The 24,058-nt window shown below is 36.0% G+C and overlaps 2 pseudogenes; both read right to left on the reverse strand.

The window, feature by feature from the left end:
• Positions 1–268: 268 nt before the first annotated feature.
• LOC114215214 (olfactory receptor 8K3-like) lies at positions 269–1,215 on the reverse strand (annotated as a pseudogene).
• Positions 1,216–9,850: 8,635 nt separating this feature from the next.
• LOC114215379 (olfactory receptor 8K3-like) lies at positions 9,851–10,800 on the reverse strand (annotated as a pseudogene).
• Between the last annotated feature and the right edge of the window lie 13,258 nt (positions 10,801–24,058).

The following is a 24,058-nucleotide window of genomic DNA, read 5'->3' on the forward strand; positions in this document are numbered from 1 at the left end:
TAGTGGAAGAGGCAGACAAATAGGGTAGTGCCAGAACATGTAGGAATTGTACTTGACCTGGAATTGAAACTAAATGAGGTTAGTATCTGAAGTATGAGAAAGAAGAAATCTGTTGGTGATTATCCTCATTTGAAATTTGAAAATAATCAAGAAATTTCTTTATTTCTACGCTTATCACACATTGATTCTTGCTCATCCCCTGGAAGCAACAGAACAAGATTATAGCAAGGTTAATTATAATGTACATTGGCTAATACAGAATTTATTGTTAGTGTATCCTACCGTGAATTTTAAATAGAACATTTGCAAACATTCTGCAGGTCCTATATAGGGCATTTTTCACCTCTTTGTTCCTCAAGCTGTAGATCATGGGATTCAGCATGGGTATAACCAAAGTGTAAAATAAGGAGGCTATTTTATCAGTATCAAATGAATGACTGGATTTAGGCTGCACATACATAAAAAATAGAGTGCTGTAAAATATGACTATCACTGTCAGATGAGATCCACAGGTGGAGAAAGCCTTGTGCCTGCCTTCTACAGAGTTCATCCTAAGGATGGCAACAAGGATCAGCATGTAAGGCACAGGGACTATCAGAAGAGATGACATCAAATTAAAAGTTGAAAAGATCAGAATTATCAATTTAATTTCATGTGTGCCTGAGCAGAGCAAAGCTATCAGTGGTAGATTATCACAGTAGAAATGCCTGATGACGTTATAGCCACCAAACGGTGAAATATAATGGTCAACAAAGACAAAAGAATGCTGTATAGATAGGGGATTGCCACCAGCAACTGACATCATCTCTGTGACATGATGACTGTGTAGAGCAGAGGGTTACAGATGGCCACATAGTGATCATAAGCGATTGTTGACAAAATGAAAATTTCACTAGTAATAAACATACTGAAGAAAGTGAGTTGGGTAGCACACCAGTTATAAGAGATGGTAGGCTGATCTACAGCAAAGTTTACTAGCACAGCTGTTGAATAACCCAGATCAGTGAGAGCCAGATGTCTGAGGAAGTACATGGGTGTTTGTAGCCTAGAGACTATCTTGGTGAGGATGATCAAGCTCAGGTTACCCACCACTGAGACCAGGTGAAAGGTGAGGAAGAGTCCAAACAATGGAGCCTGCAGCTCAGGGGGTCTTGTGATTCCCATTAGAATGAATTCTTTCCATCTCATTACATTGTGTTTCTCTGTACAGGCCATTTGGGAAACCTATACTGGGGTTAAATATAAAAATAATCATTAACTTGCATGACATATCACTGAGATGACCATTGTAGAAAGTGATTAAAGGCTGAAATCTTGTTGCTTTATATTGGCTGTTCCAACACCCGGCAGCTCAATTCTCTCTCTCCCAGCTCAGCTGAGCTCTTTACAACTTTCTTAGATATGACACCAAAAGCACAAACAACAAAAGTAAAAATAGATAAATGGACATAATCAAAATAAAAAAAACCAGACAAACTTTTGTGCTTCAGAGAACACTATCAAAGAATGAAAAGATGACACACACAATGGAGGAGATTGCAAATCATATATCCGGTTAAACTCTATTATATAGAATATATAAAGATTCTTCAGCTCAATAGCAAAACAAAACAAAACAAAACAAAAATCCAAATTAGAAAACAGGCTAAAGACTTGAACAGACATTTCTCATGGAAGATATACAAATGGCCAATAAGCACATGAAGAAAGGTTCAACACCACTACTCATTAAAAAAATGAAAATCCAAGCCACAATGAGACACCACCTCACACCCCATAGGATGCTTATTTAAAGATTTTATTTATTAATCTGAGAGAGAGAGAGAGAGAGAGAGAGAGAGCACGCACAAGCCAAGGGGGGAGAGGCAGAGGGAGAAGCAGACTCCCCACTGAGCAGGAAGCCCAATGAGGGGCTCCATCCCAGGACCCTGGTATCATGACCTGAGCTGAAGGCAGACGCTTAATGGACCAAGCCACCCAGGCACCCCTAGGATGGTTTTTTTTTTTTTTTTGAAAATTATAAATGCTGACAAAAGTGTGGAGAGATTAGAACCTCTTTGTATTCTTGTTGGCAATGTGAAATGGTACAACCACTATGAAAACGATTTGATGGTGACTCAGTAAGTTAACCATAGAATTGCCATTATAACCTGGCAAATCCACTTTTAGATCTACAGAATACAAGCTTGCTGCCTCATAGCAAATGTCTAGCTTTCACCCACAATTATAATAAAGTTGTTTACAACCTTGTATTCACTCAGAAACTTCAGTTATCAAAGCAGATTATTAAAGAGATGGCTAAATCACCAAGGGAGGTATCAGACACTAATGGGGTCCTGAAGAGTCACTAGTCTGAGTTAGTTACAGAGACAGGAGCAGTCCACTCACTTCTGAGGAGGAATCTTTCTGTACTCCCATGTGTTCCTAACATAACCCAGTAAGAAGGATTTATGTGTATCTTTCTTCCTTTAAGGCTCTCCCTGAGGAGAAAGAATACAAGTTAATTAAGCCTGGAGGTTAAAAATGAAGCCATGGTATATCTGTGAATTATAGCGTACATCTTTATATCTCCTTACAGATAAAGTTCTGTTAGATACCTTTCCACACAGTGTCTCCTGGTAAAGTCTTTCTACTCTAACTCAGAGATCTGTAATCAAAACACTGTATCTGTAGGAAAGATATTCTCATTTTTCTCCCAACCCATAATTGTTTCCTGTTAATACAATGGCTTTTTAAGATTTCATGGATCAGGACCTAATGGAGGAATGTTTGAATGATGCTTATTGCATCCTTTTAAAAATTCACAAGGGAAAATAATATATATATATAAAATATATATTTTCTCATTTGTGGTGTTTTAAACTTATTCCTGACGTATAATATACATACTGACAAATGTATTTATCATAAATAAATTTTGCAAACATAACACATTGTGTAATTGGAATCCAGATTAAACAGCAATGACAATAACAAAAATAGAATAAAACATTATCAGGACCCCAGAAGATCTTTCATTTTCCTATCTACAATGAACTGCCCCCCTTATACACACACACACACAGATAACCGTTATTCTGTTTTTTAACAACATAAATTATTTTCACCTATTTTTGTTACTTTATATAAAAGAAATCTTATATATACTATTTTTTGTGTCTGGGTTCTTTCAGTTAACATACTGTTATGGTCATTGTAGAATGCTCATTCTCATGTCTGTGTACAACTCCATTTTATGAATATATCACAAATTAGTTATCCATTATTTTATTGTTAAATATTAGAACTGGTTTCAATTTTTAGGTTTTATGATAGTGATATTATAAGCATTCTACTTCATCTGATATTTTGATTAACATAAAGCTTTCTTTTTCAAATCTTGGCTCTTGTGAAATAATAAAAATTGGATTTTATCATGTATTTATTAAAGAGAATCATTTACAGATTATAGAGACTATTACCCTGATAACACAAAAGTTTCCTAACAATGGTAATTAAAAATGGCTACTCCCACACCCTTTGTGTGTATAGCAAGATTGACTTAATCTTGAATATATTTCTATTTCTGTATATTTCCTACCCTGAAATAGCTGAGCCATAGGATATGCACTTTCCACATTAGTAAGTACTACCAAATGAGTTTCCAGAGTGGTTATATCAATGTGCATTCCTGGTAGCCGTGCAAATTTTTACAATTGCTCAATATTCTTATCAAGATTTGGTATTTTACATCATTTTCTTTCTAGCCTTCTAGATGTTGTGTATGGGTATCTATGTGGTTTAGTTTGCATTATCCTTGTACTGAATGAAATAAAAAACCTTTTCATTTGTTTTAGAAATATTTATATATTTACTTTGAAAAGTACCTGTTCACGTCTTTTGTCAGCTTTGTATTGTATATCATGTCAACTATTTATTGATTTATAAGTTATTTTTATATTTTGCATGAGTCCTTTTTCATTTATGTATGTCTGACTATATAGGTGTAATAAAAGTATTCTCTCCTACTACGAAACTTTCCTTTTCACATTATTAATTTTGATGAACAGAATTCTTAAAATAGTCCAATGAATTATTTTAGTCTTATACAATTATTGCTTTGCGTGTTTTGTTTAAAATTTATACATATTCTAGTACCACAAAGATGTCCCATTATGTTTTCATCTAAAATGTTTATTTACATTTCACATTTAGACCTTTATATCAAGCAGAAGTGATTCTGATAAGGTCTGGGTAGGTGTCCAAATTTAGTTTTTCTCAAATAAATATACAAATTACCTAATACACTTATTGAAAAGATCATTCTTTCTCTTTTGGAAAATAGTGATGTCTCCATCCTTAGTTAGGTAATGGTATATGTGTGGATCTGTTTCTGGAGTTACTATTCTATTCCATAGATCAGCCTGTCTGTCCACAAGAAAATGTTTTCTTAATTACCATAGCTTTTAATAGGTCATGATATCTGGGAGTGCAACTCCTGCAACTTTATTCTCTTTCTTCAAGATTACCTTTGCTATTTTTGGTGTTTTGCCTTTCTTTCTTTTTTTTTAAGTTTTATTTATTTATTTATTTATTTATTTATTTATTTATTTATTTTTAAAGATTTTATTTATTTGACAGAGAGAGACACAGCAAGAGAGGGAACACAAGCAGGGGGAGTGGGAGAGGGAGAAGCAGGCTTCCCGCTGAGCAGGGAGCCTGATGTGGGGCTCGATCCCAGGACCCTGGGACCATGACCTGAGCCAAAGGCAGACACTTAACAACTGAGCCACCCAGGTGCCCCTTAAGTTTTTATTTAAATTCCAGTTAGTCAGGGACACCTGGGTGGCTCAGGTGATAAGCAGCTGACTCTTGGTTTCGACTCAGGTCATATCACAGGGTCCTGAGATCTTGCCCTTGGTTCGGCTCTGAGCTCAGTAGGGAGTCTGCTTGAGATTCTCCCTCTCCTTCTCTCCTACCTCGTGCTCTCTCTCTCTCTGAAATAAATAAAATCTTTAAAAAAACAAAAAAAAATCCAGTTAGTTAACATACACTGTAATATTAGTTTAGATGTATAATATAGTAATGCAACACTTCCATACAACACCCAGTGCTCATCACAAGTGCCATCCTTCACCTTTTTATGGTGTTTTGCCCAACCCAAAAAACAAAAACTCCAGTCAAGAAATGGGCAGAAGACATGAACAGACATTTCTCTAAAGAAGACATACGAATGCCAACAGACGTGTGAAAAAATGCTCCACATCATTGGACATCAGGGAAATAGAAATCAAAACCACAAAGAGATACCACCTCACACCTGTCAGAATGGCTAAAATTAACAACTCAGGAAACAACAGACGTTGGCGAGGATGTGAGAAAAGGGAACCCTCTTATACTGTTGGTGGGAATGCAAACTGGTGCAGCCACTCTAGAAAACAGTATGGAGGTTCCTCAAAAAGTTAAAAATAGAGCTAACCTATGGCCCAACAATTGCACTATCAAGCATTTATCCAAAGGATACAAATATAGTGATCTGAAGGGGCACATGCACCCCAATGTTTATAGCAGCAATGTCCACAATAGCCAAACTATGGAAAGAGCCCAGATGTCCATTGACAGATGAATGGATAAAGAAGATGTGATTATATATATATATATTACTCATCCATCAAAAAGATTGAAATATTGTCTTTTGCAATGATGTGGATGGAACTAGAGGGTATTATGCTAAGTGAAATAAGTCAGTCAGAGAAAGACAAATACTGCATGATTTCACTCATATGTAGATTTCAAGAAACAAAACAGATGAAAATAGGAGAAGGGAAGGAAAAATAAGATGAAAACAAAGAGGGAGACAAACCATAAGAGACTCTTAACTATTGGAAACAAACTGAGGGTTGCTGGAGGAGAGGTGGGTGGAGGGATAGAGTAACTGGGTGATGGGCATTAAGGAGGGAACTTGATAGAATGAGCACTGGGTGTTGTATGCAACTGATGAATCACTAAACTCTACCCCTGAAACTAAAAATACACTATATGTTAATAAAATCAAATTTAAATTAAAAAAAGAATGCTGAATGCCTACTTATCTGACAGCAATAAAAATGAATATGATTTTAAGTTGAAAAATAAAATACGAGGCAAAGGAGATGCCCACTAAAAGAGGAAAAACAGACAAAATTTTACAATCAGCTTCTAAAGTTCTAAAAGGAAAAAGTGAAGATGGAAGGAGATAGGAAGGAGGGAGGGAGGGCAGAAGAAGAAAGGATTCCTCTTGCAATTATATTGGAACTATAGATCAATATCAAGATATTGGACATTGTTACAATAGTAAGTCTTCCATTCCATGGACATGTTTGGTATACATTTTCTTGATTTATCTTTTATAAATGTCTTATTAAATTTTTGTACACGTTATTACTGAGGTTTTAAGAACTTTTTATTAGATTTATTCCTAAATTAGGTTTCTTTTTTTTAAATTTTTTAAAAGATTTTATTTATTTATTTATTTGAGAGAGAGAGAGAGCATGAGAGGAGGGAGGGTCAGAGGAAGAAGCAGACTCCCTGCCGAGCAGGGAGCCCAATGCGGGACTCGATCCCGGGACTCCAGGATCATGACCTGAGCCAAAGGCACTCCTAGGTTTCTTTTTTTTAATGGTTTTATAAATGTTATCTTTCCTTAAATTTTATTTTCTAATTGTGGGTGGCATGTAAAAATAAAGCTGAGTTTTTAAAGTTTATTTTATATCCAGCAAATTTGCTAAATTCATTTATTATTTCTAATAAATTATATATTTCCCTATGTATTTAATTACAACATTTATCAAAAAGTATAAATGGCAGTTTGTGACTTCCTATCATCTTTACCTTTTATTTTTTATCATGGTGAGTCTGCTACAATGTTCAATACATACTGAAGATAAATGCGGAGACTGGGTCTCCTAGTCTTGTGGACAATTTCAGAGGTAAAGTTTCTAACGTTTTAGTATTACATTAAAAGTTTTATTTAGATTTTTAAGTGAAACAATATGTATCCATCATTATAATATCATGCAGAATATTGTCACTGTCCTAAAATCTTTTGTCCTCAATTTATTTGTCCTTCCCCGCCCTGGTATATCCTGGTATATAGGACTTTTATAGATAGCATTTATAATACTGTATTCTTCTATTCTGGTCAGCCAGGCAGTTTACTAGAAATAGGTGTTGAATTTTATCATAAACCTATTTTATTTTTTCTTTTAACTTATAATAATGTTAATTTATGTAATAGGTTTTCAATTGTGAAATTAGCCCTACATTCTTGCTTACAAGCAGGACTCCTTAATTATATTATGCATTCTAAAACAAAATGTGTAACTTATGTAAAGTGCTCATAATACTACAGCTTAGTTTCATTGCTATTTGTATGGCTGGTGTAACTTTTGGGGAGTACGGTGTCTTTCACTTAATATTATATTCATTCATCTTCTTTGCCACCCCCCTCCTCCTCTGGTCTTCCTTCTCTTCGTTTTACCTCTTCTTCTTGCTCTGCTCTGTAGAATATATTTTTTGAACATGCCACCACATATTTACCCATTCCACCCTTGATAAGCATTTAACACTTATGATGACTACATCTGCCATAAACATTCTATTACTTATTCTCCAGTGGACATAATTACACAGGAATGGAATTGCTGCATCATAGAGTATTCATATACTAAACTTTAGTAATTATTCCCTTATTTTTCTAAAGTTTTTATAGCAATGTACTCTCCCTGAAACAAGTAAAAGAATTACAGTGTTCCACGTTTTTATCAACTCTTTGAATTATTGTTCAAACAAACTTTGAATTTTAGCTATCCTGGTGAGTGTGTAATGAGGTCACAGTATAGAGTCTTCACATACATTTATGTACTGAATAATTAACACATTTTTTTAACACATTTATGTATTTTTTTAACACATTTACATGTTTTTGGCTGTTTTGATATCCTCTTTTGTGAAGAGTTCCTTTAGGTGTCTTGCTCCGTCCCCAACTTATTTTTCCTTCCCAGTAGATTGTCTTGATCATCTTCATTCTAGGAGTTAAGCAATTTGTTTTGTTTTTTTTACAAATTACCATGGTAGGGTGTGTGTATTTCTTTTTTTTTTTTTAAGATTTTATTTATTTATTTGACGGAGAGAGACACAGTGAGAGAGGGAACACAAGCAGGGGGAGTGCGAGAGGGAGAAGCAGGCCCCCCGTGGAGCAGGGAGCCCGATGGGAGACTCAATCCCAGGATCCTGGGATCATGACCTGAGCCAAAGGCAGACGCTTAATGACTGAGCCACCCAGGCACCCCGGGTGTGTGTATTTCAAATGTGGTCCCTCTGGAATTTTTTGCTTTCTTATGGTGTATTTTCATTAATGCACATTTTCATTGTAGAGAGTACTATTTCTCTATTATTATTATTATTTTTTGTATCCCATTTAAGGAATCTTTGTTGATCCCAAGTCATAAAAATATTATTTTATTTTACTTTAACAAACCTTTTGGTTTCAGCTTTCACATTCCCATTCATAACACATCTCAATTAATGTTTACATGTAGTGTATAAATGACCAAGATGCATGTTTTACATAGGAACCTAATTGAACAAGGTCAGTTCACTGAGAAGCATGATTTTCCTCATTAAATTTCAGTAGGGCTTTTGTTTTAAAACAAGTGGAATTACACATGTGAGTCTATTCTGGACTTTATTTTTATATTTGTGATCTCTCTGTAAATATGTGCACTAATGACATATTTTAAAAAATAATCTACTTCATTAAAGAAATTGATATCTGTTATTGGAAGTCCTCTGAATTCTTTCTTCTTCTAAAATATTGCCCTGGCTATTCCAGATCCTTTGCATTTCCACATAACTTTTGATATCAATTTAAGCATTAACAAATAGTATTGGATTTGATTGTTACTGCATTAAATCTGAAAATTTAGGGAGAATTTTGGGAGAACTAGCATCATCACAACATTTATATCTTCCAACCAATGAGGTGGTATATTAACATTTATCTCTCCTTCAATAACTCAGTAATGTTTATTGTAGTGTCTAGCAATGAAATCATGCAAATTGTTCATTAGGTTTTTCCCTAAATATTATATAAATTTTGTCTAGTATAATTGATAGTTGAAAATTTCAACTTTATTTTTGTTGGTGGATAGCAAAATAATTGATCTTTAATATGTTGATACTATATCCACTAATCTTACAAAATTCACTTATTATTTCTAATGTTTCAGTGCAAAGTCTTTTGCATTTTTAATTTACATATTTATGACACTTGAAAATAATCAAACTTTATTCTGCTTTCCCATGCTTATACATGTTCATATATCATAATGCAACAAATCTGAAATGCCATCCACCAAAGTGTCATTAAGACAGATATTGCTGATTACTCACTGATGTATATATGCCCAGCATACACACAAAAAACAAACAAACAAACAATAAATGCCATCTTATGTCAGTATTCCAGCGTGGTGGGCACTGGTCTTAAAATGGTGTCTAGCCCACAAAATATATTTAACGAAAGACACCAGAAAGCCTTTAAAAATTATTTAATGGCAGATGTATTAAAACAGACTTCCCTTAAATTGCAACATAAGTATTGGAAATGTGAGAACAGAAGTCTGGACTCCAGTCCCTTACATAATACTTAAGGACAAATAAAAGTTGATACCAGAAAGATGATCACTATTGGAATACCTATAAGTTGAAAACAGGAAAAATATTTCTAGTTTTCCATTACTTTTACACATTACTCCTCTCAAAGGCCTATGTCATATAATAAATAGTAGTCTATAACATAATTTTTTGTATACATAGTCTATACTGAATTCTATATAGGCAGTTTGTGCAGATTTTTCCATATCCTATGCAGGGCACCTTTTACATCTTTGTTCCTCAGGCTGTAGATCATGGGATTCAGCATAGGTATTATCAAAGTATAAAATGCAGAGGCAATTTTATCAGTATCAAAGGAATGACTGGATTTGGGCTGCACATACATGAAGAATAGTGTTGCATATAATACAATGACCACTGTCAGGTGAGATCCACAGGTGGAGAAGGCCTTGTGCCTGCCCTCTGCAGAGTTCATCCTGAGGATGGCCATTAGGATCAGGATGTAGGACACAAGCACTGTCACAAGGGAGGAAACCAAATTGAATGCTGAAAAGATCAGTATTATCAACTCAATGTCATGTGTGCTTGAGCACAGCAAAGTTAACAAGGGAAGACTGTCACAGTAAAAATGTCTAATGACATTATGGCCACAGAAGGATGACATAAAAATCTTTATGGTAATTATCAGAGAAAGAAAGGCACTGTAGACATAAGGGACTGCTAGCAGCACCCAGCACACCCTCTGTGACATAACAATCATGTAGAGCAGAGGGTTACAGATGGCCACATAGCGGTCATAGGCCATTGCTGACAGAATGAATAGCTCACTGATGATGAACAAGATGAAGAAAGCCAGCTGCGTAGCACACCAGTTATAGGGAATTGTATTTTGATTAGCTACAAAATTTACTAACATTTTGGGTCCCACAGCTGATGCATAACCAAGGTCAATGAAAACCAGGTGTCTGAAGAAGAAGTCAAGGGTGTTTGGAGCCTGGAGTCCACCTTGGTGAGGATGATCATGCCCAGGTTGCCCACCACTGAGACTGTGTAGATGATGAGGAAGAGCTCAAAGAAGGGAACCTGAAGCTCAGGATGGTCTATGATTCCCATTAGGCTGAATTCTGTTAGCACTGTTAGATTTTGTTTGTTCATCCAGGCCATTAAGGAAAATTGCTGTGGGAACAACCATCACAAGAATCATTGGGTTTCAGGAAACATCATCTGTTGACATTTTAGGAGGCAAAGCCATCAGGGGTAAGATAAATCTAATTTTTTAGATGGGTTAATTTAAAATAAGACTCACGTCCATCATTGAACCTGGAACCAAACCTAAAAAGTGTTATGACCTAAGGTATATCGTAGCCATTTTATTTTTTGTGCCACATGTTGGCTGGGAATTTTGAAATTTTTAAAAATGTTTTTCACTTAAAATACCTATAACTGGCTAAATATATCTTACTTTAAAAGGAATTATAATAAAAGTAATAATCCTCTGCTTCTTGCCCTTGCAACGTCAGTTCCAACCTCCATGTAAATCATGAATAACTCATTTAATAGACTTTGATTTGCATTTCTCATTAGTACTCTGCATATCTAATGGTATTCCCATTCCATTACCCATTTGATTTATTAAATTGTGTTCCCATTCCACTATGCTTTTATGAGTTTTAAATATTGTTTAATGATTTTTATGATGATACACAATTTAGCAAACTTGCAGATGTCCATAACATGCCCACTCTAATGCACATAAATACATTTTATTTTCTTAGAATAGTGTATCTCAATATTTAGCACTTACATGTGGATTTTTTTCAGTTTCTGATCTGTGAAATGTTGCACACCAAGTATGGTCTGCATCTACAAGTTATTCAATATAAAAAAGAAGAATTCGCTATATTCTTACATTTGCTTTGACCTTAGTACTGATTCTCTGAAATGTTGTGTTTAATGGTGTAGTTGTACTTTCTAATACATTTTAAGACAAGTAAAAGTTAGACTGTATTTGTTAATGTATTGCCTAAAATCATCCAGTATACTGCTTATCCAACAAAGAGAAATATCACTCCAAAGTAGGGGATACTATCTCAAATATCTTAGAGGCTGGTAAATAATATTGCATGAGGTACATGAATGAAAGACAGAGTAATAGGGAACAAGGGAAAAGAAATATGGCAAGATTTAAAGTACTTAAATTTTATCTGTTTAAATGTACATGGACAGAACAAATACTTATTGATCCAAATAAAGCGAACTGGACATGGTATTGAAAGAAATGGAGTACATTTATCATATTTTAATTTAAATACTATTCTTACACCTTTTTCATCTTCCATCAAGTATACACGAAATGTTTTCTGTTAACACATTTTATTTAAAGATTCCACTTTATCGACCTCTACTTTTCCAACTCCTTTCTCCTTCCAATTGTTTTTAAAGGCAGGTGTCCCAAAATTTCATGGAAAAAGAAATCATCCATATTTTTTTACTAACTTGATTCCAGAGTGAAAAAATGAGAACCCCCCTGTAACTCATTCTAGGAGACAAAATCATGATTTAAAAAAGAAAGATAATAAAAGAAACCCACAATATATTTAGGCTATACACACACACACACACACACACATCCCACAAACCTATAATATATTCAGGTTTAATATATCTATCTATCTATCTATAGCCACAAAACAATATTAATATGTCGCTGATATCAATTTAAAAAAGGTATAACAATTACAGGACAGTTGTCCAAGCTGCGTTGATCCCATGTTCAGCTGGATGGTTTAATTTTGGAAATTCTATAATTAGAATTCATCACATTATCTGACTGAATTAAAAAAAAATGGAGCATTTTAACTGATGAAGAATTAATACCATTTAGAATGGATAAAAGCTATAAAAATTAAGAATAAAAGGGAAAAACCATAATGATAGAATATCTAATAAAAACTACAATGTACCTACTCTTAAAAGGTGAAAAGTTAAGACGTTTTTGGGAAAAAAATATAGAATCCTAAACAAAGTGGTAAAATATGTTCCTGGATTATGTAATTTAGTGTTATAAAAATTTCAGTTGTGCTCAAATTAATCTCATTTGCACAATGCTTTACAATCAAAATCTCACTAAGGGAATGTAGAATTTGACATTGATTTAAATAATGTTACCAGATAAATAAAAATTAGAAAGCTGGAGTTGTTGAGGCAATATGGCATACACCAATGGAAAAGAATAGGGACCTCAGAAAAAGACCCATGAATGTATAGAGCTGTGGTATATGACAGATGTGGCATCCTAGGACAGGCATGCAAAAATGGCCTATTCAGTGTATCTGGGCAAAGTGATTATCCATATACAGGATGATGAAATTGGATGTTTAGTTGATCCATATAAAAATCAACCCTAGACTGGTGAAGGACTTAATGTCATAGAAAATGTTAAACTTATTTTTATTTTCCTGGGAGAGAGAGAGAGCCTGTACATGGAGGGGGTGGGAGGTGCGGCAGAGGGAGAGAGAGAATTTTAAGCAGCCTCCACGCCCAGCTCAGAGCCTGAGGTGGGGCTCAATCTCATGACCCAGAGATCATGAACTGAGCCAAAGGCAGAGGCTTAACCAACTGAGCTACCCAAGTGCCTCTAAACTTTAGTAACCTTAAAAACTAGAACCTCTGGATGCCCTTAAATAAACAGAAATTAAAAAAAAAAATAAAATATTTGGCAGATAAAATTACTTCACAAATTTGTTCTACCCAAAAATATATTCAAAATGTTTATAGTAAAGCAATAACAAACATTCATTAGCAACAATCAAATGACAAAGTCTAATGTCTTAAGCTACAAAAATTATACCCAAAGAAAGGACTATTCCACAGTAGTTCGTACAGTTTGTCAAATCTCTTCATCCCAACATTCATTTTATTGTGATGTTACAAATCCCTGGAGTTCTTCTGAAACTCAATTGAGTGAATATTTGTGTTGCCCTGTCCTCACCAGTCCTATCCAAGCAAACAAGCAAATTGAGCATCAAATCTGACTCTTATCAGATGGAAGCAGAAACTCCAGAGCTGTACCAGGACCTGGGGGATGGACATAGAGCCCAAGAATCTTCTTATGCAAATGCAAACACCCAAGCTCAACTTAATATTCTATAACATTTTCTAAATAACCTCGACTGAGGTGAAGAGGTTGGTCATATTGAGAACATTGCACAGTTATTAAAAGGTGGGAGGGAGGGAAGGAGAGAGGAGGATTATAAGTAGAGCTTGCAAAAATGCTTACTCCCCCTTCACCATGTTTATTGTCTGCAATCTCAATATCAATGTAGAAATAATAACAAATAGAAATGAGGTCCCTTACCACCTTTAAAGAACATACTAACTGTGGTAAACATATATCATTGTTCCAAAAAACCTAGTTATGAACAGAGATGATTAATATACATGATGTAATGTTCTGAGTCTGACATTGGTGACTATACTCATAACTGTCATTTAAGGGGAAGACAGTCATCAAAAATCATTACGGTAGCTAATCTAGTAATCAGTATAATCAGTACCATCTATTCACCTTAAATGAAGACTGTCCTCTTGTTCTGTTGTGATTACTAGACCTGACTGCTGCCAGGAGAATTTGTGAGCATCTCCTCCCTTTGAGATACTCCCCTGGGAGCTTGAATGCAATTCTTGGTTATTCCCAAGCATCTGAGAGCAGGAAATGATGCTACTGGTCTTTGCTAATTATTCTGAGTAACTTTCATTTCCCTATTGAGGAAATCTTTTTTAAAGATTTTATTTATTTGTTTGAGAGAGAGAGAAGGAAGGAGTGGGGGGAGGGGCAGAGGAAGAGGGAGAAGCAGACTCCCCGCTGAGCAGGGAACCCCACACTGGACTCCATCCCAGGACCCTGAGATCATGACCTGAGCTGACAGCAGACACTTAACCAATTGAGCCACCAGGCGCCCTGTTTTTTTATATATACAATTTACCTGCTTTCCTTAATTGTTATCTTTATTATATTCACTCAAACATCTGGATGTAAGTAGAGTATTTCTCAGATACATGCTTTCATCATCTATCAATTACATAAACTTTCAGCATTTTCCACAATGGCTTCTGCCATGTTTTATATCTGAGGATAAAGACAAGACTATTTACACATGACCTGTAGTGTGTTAAAAGCTTAGAAAGAATAAAAAATTATGAATATGTATGTAAAGTTATTTATATTTAGTTTTTTAACCTAAGGGACTAAACTGAGTTAATGATACATAATTCCACCTCCCGTGTGCATCCACATCCTGATTCCCACTCCTATATCAGTTTCCTTTCCCTCCACAAGTATCTCCTCCACAAAAGTTGATATATGTTCTTAACAAGAAATTCAGCTTTATGGGGTGCCTGGGTGGCTCAGTTGGTTAAGTATCTGACTCTTAGTTTCAGCTCAGGTCATGATCTCAGGGTGGAGAGATTGAGCCCTGCATTGGGCTCCACACTCAGAGGGGAGTCCGCTTGAGATTCTCTTCCTCTCCTTCTGCCCCGCCCGCCACATATACTCTCTCTCAAACTCTAAATTAAATAAATAAATCTTAAAAAAAAGGAACGCGGCTTTATAAAGTGAATATAATGTATGTTTTAAAGTGCACACACAGATTTTTATATAACTTACTTTGATACTTCAATGTTCTCACTGATCTATATGGCTTTGAATTTTATTCATTTTGTAACATACACACCAATATTCTGCTGGCCTCTGTTTAATAAAATTGCTACAATCTGTCTCTGCCCCCATTTACTATAGGTTTGCTGCCATAGTAACAGGCATTTAGTTAGTTCCCAACTTGTGACTTCTACATGCATCACCACAATTAACAACTTTGTGTGTGTGGTCCCCACTGACTCATGAATGAACATGTCTGAAATATCTCCCGAGGCCCTGTTTGGGGATGAATAGAGCACATTTAATTTATTTATATAAGGATGGATCTATTCCAAGACTTCTTTTATCCACATGCATTCCATCATCAGTACACTGCATTTCATACTGTGGACATCCAACTTATGAATATGTACCTCTTGAACAAATGGTAAAGTTTGCAGCAAATAATTAAATCAGATATACCGTATAGAGCTAATATTGTTTTCCTTGATTTAATACATTATTTTTTTAAAAAAATCCAACTATCTGGGGCTCCTGGGTGGTTCAGTCAGTTAAACGTCTGCCTTCGGCTCAGGTCATGATCCCAGGGTCCTTGGATCAAGGCCTGCATCAGGCTCCTTGCTCAGTGGGAGTCTGCTTCTCCCTCTCCTTCTGCCCCTCCCCCTTCTCATGCTCTCCCTCTCTTTCTCAAATAAGTACATAAAATCTTAAAAAAATAATAAAAAATCTAAATATCTGTCAAGATTTGAAATGGGAAAGTGCACTAACTAATCCACGTCAACAAAGAAGTTCAGAAATTTTAATAGAGACAGACACACATTAATTTTAATATAATGATTTGAATGTCTATTTGAATGTCTATAGCTGTGATAATGCTGATGAAGTAGATGTTGAAGTGACAAAACATTGACAAACACCTCCTAGCAGAGTGAGGGCAGGGAGACCTCCAAATCCTGCCTTTCCTCCTGGGCACATGGCCAGCTGACTTCTCATCTTCCTGGCAGGTATGGAGAAGTGGCTGAGCTGTAGTCTGACTCCTCTGTGGAGGCACAACCCCTCCCTGTGTGCAGCCATTCTCCATCCCTGCTGTGTGCTGGTCCTGAGTGCCTCCCACAGTGCCTTTCTCTTTCAGAGTTTTCCCAATGGTCAAAATATGAAATGCAGATAAAATGCTGAAAAACTGTGAGAGAGGAAGCAAACAAAGAGAAAAGTGATTACAATATAAGAAAAGATGTCACAGCTATTAAGGAATTGTTAGTTTGCACCCTTTTTGACATGCATCGATCTCAAGGCAATATTTTAAGCAACCATATCTTAACATGGAAGTTTTTTACATTATATTTCATAAGGGTTTTAACTGATATATAATCTGAGTATATGTCTTAAATTAATCACTTTGTGATTAGGTAAACATTAATCTTTATCATTCAGTAATCTATTCTTTGAAATATGAATTTTAGTGTTTTTTAAAAATCATTACTGACCTCTTTTGACAACTATAGCTTAAATTATTTTTGTGGCTTGATGTTAAGAAGTAGATATTTGGATATGTTCATTTTAGTTAAGCCCAAGTCATGTACGTTCTGTGAGATGAGGGAAGAGTTTGTTATCAAAGCTTGACAACAACTTTTTTGTCAACAAAATTTCTCCAACCTGGTAGATGGTTTTTGTTTGTAAAAGTGCCTTTATGTATTGAAAGAGTCAAAACCAATTCTGGACAGGTGCATAAGATAGAGGGTGACAACTGGTGGTATTATTTATGGAATGGTCATAGGCCTTATAAGTAATAGTTCTGTTTAATAAAAGGAAAAAAATCTATAGCCTTTAAATGGGACAAAGAGAGAAAAGAAAGGCTAGACAGAGAGAATGAGTAAGAGAAAGGCACCAGTATTAGGTTAACAGCCAATATATACGGAGGATATAAGAAGTACAGTGGAGAATTATTTTGTGGTATAGTAGTTAAGTTTCTCTAAGCATATGTAAACTTGACCTAGTAGAAAACTCTATTTTGTCTCTTATCACCCATATCTGCAGGGATTTCTACTTCTTTCTTGAATGGTTTCCTTGAAAGGATTTTTTCCTTTCCATGGAGGTGGGTTGTGGAATAGCCATTTGGAAAACAGAGAGGGTAGATGTGACCTATGGAATCTAGGAATCTGGTGAAGGCTTATGGACTTGCAGGGAGATGGCTTTCGCAGCTCAAACCAAACTTATGTAGACTTTAAGGGACCAGAAAACCTCCATTGGAAGCCTTACAAGTCCTAATTGTGTACAAGTGATATGTGAGCCCATGTGTATGTGTGTATACACTTTGGAACCATTGAACCAAATGCTTTCTACTTATCCTTCAAAGAGCCTTTGTGTATAGACTCTTTAGGACAAATTTTGTAGCTAAGTAATGTAGAAAGCGAAACTAGTGTAAGCATTTGTGAGCTATCCCAATGAGTACTAGTGAATGAGACATGCAAGAATTTAGATTGCCCGGTTTCACAAAATATGCCAATATGGATATAAATATTGGAGGTAGAAAATGGGTTCCCCACTCTGCCAAAGATGCCCAGAACTGTGAACATGATGCCTTCCACACAAAGAGATTTGCTGATGTGATTAAGTTAAGGACCTCCAGATGGGGAGGCTATCCTGGACTATCTATGTGGGACCAATGTAATCCCAAGAAGGAAAGGGAGGCAAAAGAGTCCGAGTCAGAAGGAGATGTAGCAGTGCAAGCAGAGGTCAGAGTAATGGGATCACTGCTTGGAAGGAGATGTCAAGCAAAAGATGTTGGCTGCCTCTAAAAGCTGGAAGAGGAAAGAAACAGACTCTTCCATGGAAGTCGAGGAAGGAAAACAGCCTGCTGACTTCTTGATCGTAGCCCAGTGAGACTCATTTTGAACTTCTCACCTCCAGAACTGTGGGATAGTAAGTTTCTGTTATTTCAAGCCACAAAGTCAGTGGTGATTTGTTATATAGCACTAGGAAACTAACACAAGTGACAACATAATTGTGTTTAGAAAATACATATATTTAAATCAAGTTAATAAGTATAAAACGCTACAGCTTTCATTCTTGATTTTAGTTCATTTAATAAAATACATAGAATCGGTAGACCTGAAAGTGTGAGTTTAGCCCTGTTGCTCCAATTCTGTTCACGGAACTAGACTCAAGGAGAATGCCTTTCTGCCAGGAAATATACCTGCCCAATTGCACGTATGTAGGCTATTGCAGCTAAATACGGCCAAAATAAAGTAAAACGATAGATAAATATATAATAAATTGTATCATATTCTTTTTTCTTTTATTATTTTTATTATTTTTTCTTATGTTATGTTAATCACCATACATTATATCATTAGTTTTTGATGTAGTGTTCCCTGATTCATTGTTTGTGTATAACACCCAGTGCTCCATACAATACGTGCCCTCTTTTATACACATCACCAGGCTAACTCATCCCCGCACCCTCTTCCCCTCTAGAACCCTCAGTTTGTTTCTCAGAGTCCATAGTCTCTCATGGTTTGTCTCCCCTCCGATTTCCCCCCCTTCATTTTTCCCTTCCTACTATCTTTTTTTTTTTTAACATACAATGTATTATTTGTTTCAGAAGTACAGGTCTGTGATTCATCAGGCTTACACAATTCACAGCGCTCACCATAGCACATACCATCCTGAATGTCTATCACCCAGCTACCCCATCCCTCCCACCCCCCACCACTCCAGCAACCCTCAGTTTGTTTCCTGAGATTAAGAATTCCTCATATCAGTGAGATCATATGATACATGTCTTTGTCTGATTGACTTATTTCGCTTAGCTTAATACCCTCTAGTTCCTTCCATCCACATCATTGCAAATGGCAAGATTTCGGTTTTTCTTTTCTTTCTTTCTTTCTTTTTTTTTGATGGCTGCATATTTTCCATTGCATATATATACAACATCTTCTTTATCCATTCATCTGTCAATGGACATCTTGGCTCTTTCCACAGTTTGGCTATTGTGGACATTGCTGCTATAAACATTGGGGTGCATGTACCCCTTTGGATCACTATATTTGTATCTTTGGGGTAAATACCCAGTAGTGCAATTCCTGGGTTGTATGGTGGCTCTATTTTCAACTGTTTGAGGAACCTCCATACTGTTTTCCAGAGTGGCTGCACCAGCTTGCATTCCCACCAACAAGTAGGAGGGTTCCCCTTTCTCCACATCCCTGCCAACATCTGTCGTTTCCTGACTTGTTAATTTTAGCCATTCTGACTGGTGTGAGGTGGTATCTCATTGAGGTTTTGATTTGGATTTCCCTGATGCCGAGCGATGTTGAACACTTTTTCATGTGTCTGTTGGCCATTTGGATGTCTTCTTTGGAAAAATGTCTGTTCATGTCTTCTGACCATTTCTTGATTGGATCATTTTTTCTTTGGGTGTTGAGTTTGATAAGTTCTTTATAGATTTTGGATACTAGCCCTTTATCTGATATGTCATTTGCAAATATCTTCTCCCATTCTGTCGGTTGTCTTTTGGTTTTTTGACTGTTTCTTTTGCTGTGCAAAAGTTTTTATCTTGATGAAGTCCCAATAGTTCATTTTTGCCCTTGCTTCCCTTGCCTTTGGCAATGTTTCTAGGAAGAAGTTGCTGTGGCTGAGGTCAAAGAGGTTGCTGCCTGTTCTCCTTTAGGATTTTGATGGACTCCTGTCTCACATTTAGGTCTCTCGAATATTTTGAATCTATTTTTGTGTGTGGTGTAAGGAAATGGTCCAGTTTCATTTTTCTGCATGTGGCTGTCCAATTTTCCCAACACCATTAGTTGAAGAGTCTGTCTTTTTTCCATTGGACATTCTTTCCTGCTTTGTCCAAGATGAGTTGACCATAGAGTTGAGGGTCCATTTCTGGGCTCTCGATTCTGTTCCATTGATCGATGTGTCAGTTTTTATGCCAGTACCATACTGTCTTGATGATAACAGCTTTGTAATAGAGCTGGAAGTCCGGAATTGTGAAGCCGCCAGCTTTGCTTTTCTTTTTCAACATTCTTCTGGCTATTCGGGGTCTTTTCTGGTTCTATACAAATTTTAGGATTATTCCATTTCTTTGAAAAAAGTGGATCGTATTTTGATGGGGATTGCATTGAATGTGTAGATTGCTCTAGGTAGCATTGACATCTTCACAATATTTGTTCTTGCAATCCATGAGCATGGAAAGCTTTTCCAATTCTTTGTGTCTTCCTCAATTTCTTTCATGAGTATTTTATAGTTTTCTGAGTACAGATCCTTTGCCTCTTTGGTTAGATTTATTCGTAGGTATCTTATGGTTTTGGGTGCAATTGTAAATGGGACCGACTCCTTAATTTCTCTTTCTTCTGTCTTCTTGGTGTATAGAAATGCAACTGATTTCTTTGCATTGATTTTATATTCTGCTACTTTACTGAATTCCTGTATGAGTTCTAGCAATTTTGGGGTGGTCTTTTGGGTTTTCCACAAAAACTCTCATATCATCTGCAAAGAGTGAGAGTTTGACTTCTATGCCGATTTGGATGCCTTTTATTTCTTTTTGTTGTCTGAGTGCTGTGGCTAGGACTTCTAGTACTATGTTGAGTAGCAGTGGTAAGAGTGGACATCCCTACTGTGTTCCTGACCTCAGGGGAAAAGCTCTCAGTTTTTCCCCATTGAGAATGATATTTGCTGTGGGTTTTTCATAGATGGCTTTTATGATATTGAGGTATGTACCCTTATCCCTATACTCTGAGGAATTTTGATCAAGAAAGGATGCTGTTCTTTGTCAAATGCTGTTTCTGCATCTATGGAGAGGATCATATGATTCTTGTTCTTTCTTTTATTAATGTATTGTATCACATTGATTGGTTTGTGGATGTTGAACCAACTTTGCAGCCCAGGGATAAATCCAACTTGGTCGTGGTGAATAAACCTTTTAATGTACTGTTGGATTCTATTGGCTAGTATTTTGGTGAGAATTTTTGCATCCATGTTCAGCAGGGATATTGGTCTGTAGTTCTCCTTTTTGGTGGGGTCTTTGTCTGGTTTTGGGATCAAGGCAATGCTGGCCTCATAAAACAGGTTTGAAAGTTTTCCTTCCATTTCTATTTTTTGGAACAGTTTCAGAAGAATAGGTATTAATTCTTTTTAAATGTTTGGTAGAATTCTCCTGGGAAGCCATCTGGCCCTGGGCTTTTTTTTGTTGGGAGATTTTTTATGACTGCTTCAATTTCCTTACTGGTTATGGGTCTGTTCAGGTTTTCTATTTCTTCCTGGTTCAGTTTTGGTAGTTGATACATCTCTAGGAATGCATCCATTTCTTCCAGATTATCTAATTTGCTGGCATATAGTTGCTTATAATATATTCTTATAATTGTTTGTATTTCTTTGGTGTTGGTTGTGATCTCTCCTCTTTCATTCATGATTTTGTTGATTTGGGTCCTTTCTCTTTTCTTTTTGATAAGTCTGGCCAGGGGTTTATCAATCTTATTAATTCTTTCAAAGAACTGGCTCCTAGTTTTGTTGATCTGTTATACCGTTCTTTTGGTTTCTATTTCATTGATTTCTGCTCTGATCTTTATTATTTCTCTTCTCCTGCTGGGATTAGGCTTTATTTGCTGTTCTTTCTCCAGCTCCTTTAGGTGTAGGATTAGGTTGTGTATTTGACACCTTTCTTGTTTCTTGAGGAAGGCTTGTATTGCTATATACTTTCTTCTTAGGACTGCCTCTGCTGCATCCCAAAGATTTTGAACAGTTGTGTTTTCATTTTCACTTGTTTCCATGAATTTTTTTAATTCTTCTTTAATTTCCTGGTTGACCCATTTATTCTTTAGTAGGATGCTCTTTAGCTTCCATGTATTTGAGTTCTTTCTGAGTTTCCTCTCGTGATTGAGTTCTAGTTTCAAGGCATTGTGCTCCAAAAATATGCAGGAAATGATCCCAATCTTTTGGTGCTAGTTGAGACCTGATTTGTGACCTAGGATGTGATCTATTCTGTAGAATATTCCATGGGCACTAGAGAGGAATGTGTATTCTGTTGCTTTGGGATGGGATGTTCTGAATATATCTGTGAAGTCCATTTGGTCCAATGTGTCATTTAAAGTCTTTATTTCCTTGTTGATCTTTTGCTTAGATGATCTGTCCACTTCAGTGAGGGGGGTGTTAAAATCCCCTACTATTATTGTATTGTTTTCAATGTGTTTCTTTGATTTTGTTTTTAATAGGCTTATATAATGGTTGCTCCCATGTGAGGGGCATAGATATTTACAACTGTTAGAACTTCTTGTTGGATGGACCCTTTAAATATAATATATTGCCCTTCTTCATCTCTTATTATAGTCTTTGGTTTAAAATCTAATTTGTCTGATATAAGGATTTCCACCCCAGCTTTCTTTTAATGTCCATTAGCATGGTAAATTGCCCCCCCCCTCACTTTCAATCTGGAGGTATCTTTGGGTCTAAAATGAGTCTCTTGCACACAGCATATCAATGGGTCTTGTTTTCTTATCCAACTCGATACCCTGTGTCTCTTGATTGAGGCATTTAGCCCATGTACATTCAGGGTAACTATTGAAATATATGAATTTAGTGCTATTGTATTGCCTGTGAGGTGACTGTTGTTGTATATTGTCTGTGTTCCTTTCTGGTGTTTGTTACTTTTAGGCTCTCTCTTTGCTTAGAGGACCCCTTTCAATATTTCTTGTAGGGCTGGTTTCATGTTTGCAAATTCCTTTAGTTTTTGTTTGTCCTGGAAGCTTTTTATCTCTCCTTCTATTTTCAATGACAGCCTAGCTGGATATAGTATTCTTGGCTGCATAGTTTTCTCGTTTAGTGCTCTGAATATATCATGCCAGTCCTTTCTGGTCTGCCAGGTCTCTGTGGATAGGTCTGTTGCCAATCTAATGTTTCTACCATTGTAGATTACAGACCTTTTGTCTTGAGCTGCTTTTAGGATTTTCTCTTTGTCTCTGAGACTGGTAAGTTTTACTATTAGATGTTGGGGTGTTGACTTATTTTTTTTTATTTTGAGGGGTTTCTCCTTGCCTCCTGGATTTTTGATGCCTGTTTCCTTCCCCAAATTAGGGAAGTTCTCTGCTATAATTTATCCAATATACCTTCTACCCCTCTCTATTTTCTTCTTTTTTTGGGATCCCAATTATTCTAATATTGTTTCATCTTATGGTATCTTTCTCTCTCGAATTCTGCCCTCGTGATCCAGTAGTTGTTTATCTCTCTTTTTCTCAGCTTCTTTATTCTCTATCATTTGGTCTTCTATATCACTAATTCTCTCTTCTGTCTCATTTATCCTAGCAGTTAGAGCCTCCATTTTTTACTGCACCTCATTAATAACCTTTTTGATTTCGACTTGCTTAGATTTTAGTTTTTATTTCTCCAGAAAGGATTTCTCTAGTATCTTCCATGCTTTTTTCAAGCCCAGCTAGTATCTTTAAAATCATCATTCTGAACTCTAGTTCCAACATCTTACTAATGTCTGTATTGATTAGGTCCCTGGCAGTTGGTGTTGCCTCTTATTCTTGTTTTTGAGGTGAGTTTTTCTGTCTTGTCATTTTGTCCAGAGGAGAAAAGATGAATGAGAGAACAAGATTCTAACAGGGTAACTATGACCCCAGAAAAATATACACTAAACAAATCAGAAGAGACTTAAAACCAGGGTAAAAGTAAGGGAAAGAAAAAAAAAAAGAAAAAGAAAAAGAAAAAAAATATGATCAAATATGATCAGGCTGTTGAATAGATCAGTGCTACATAGTAGATTTTGGGCATATTTTG

Source organism: Eumetopias jubatus, unplaced genomic scaffold, assembly GCF_037043125.1.
Source record: "Eumetopias jubatus isolate StellerSeaLion01/CBP00866 unplaced genomic scaffold, mEumJub1_p1.0 scaffold_13, whole genome shotgun sequence".
Lineage (NCBI taxonomy): Eukaryota > Metazoa > Chordata > Mammalia > Carnivora > Otariidae > Eumetopias > Eumetopias jubatus.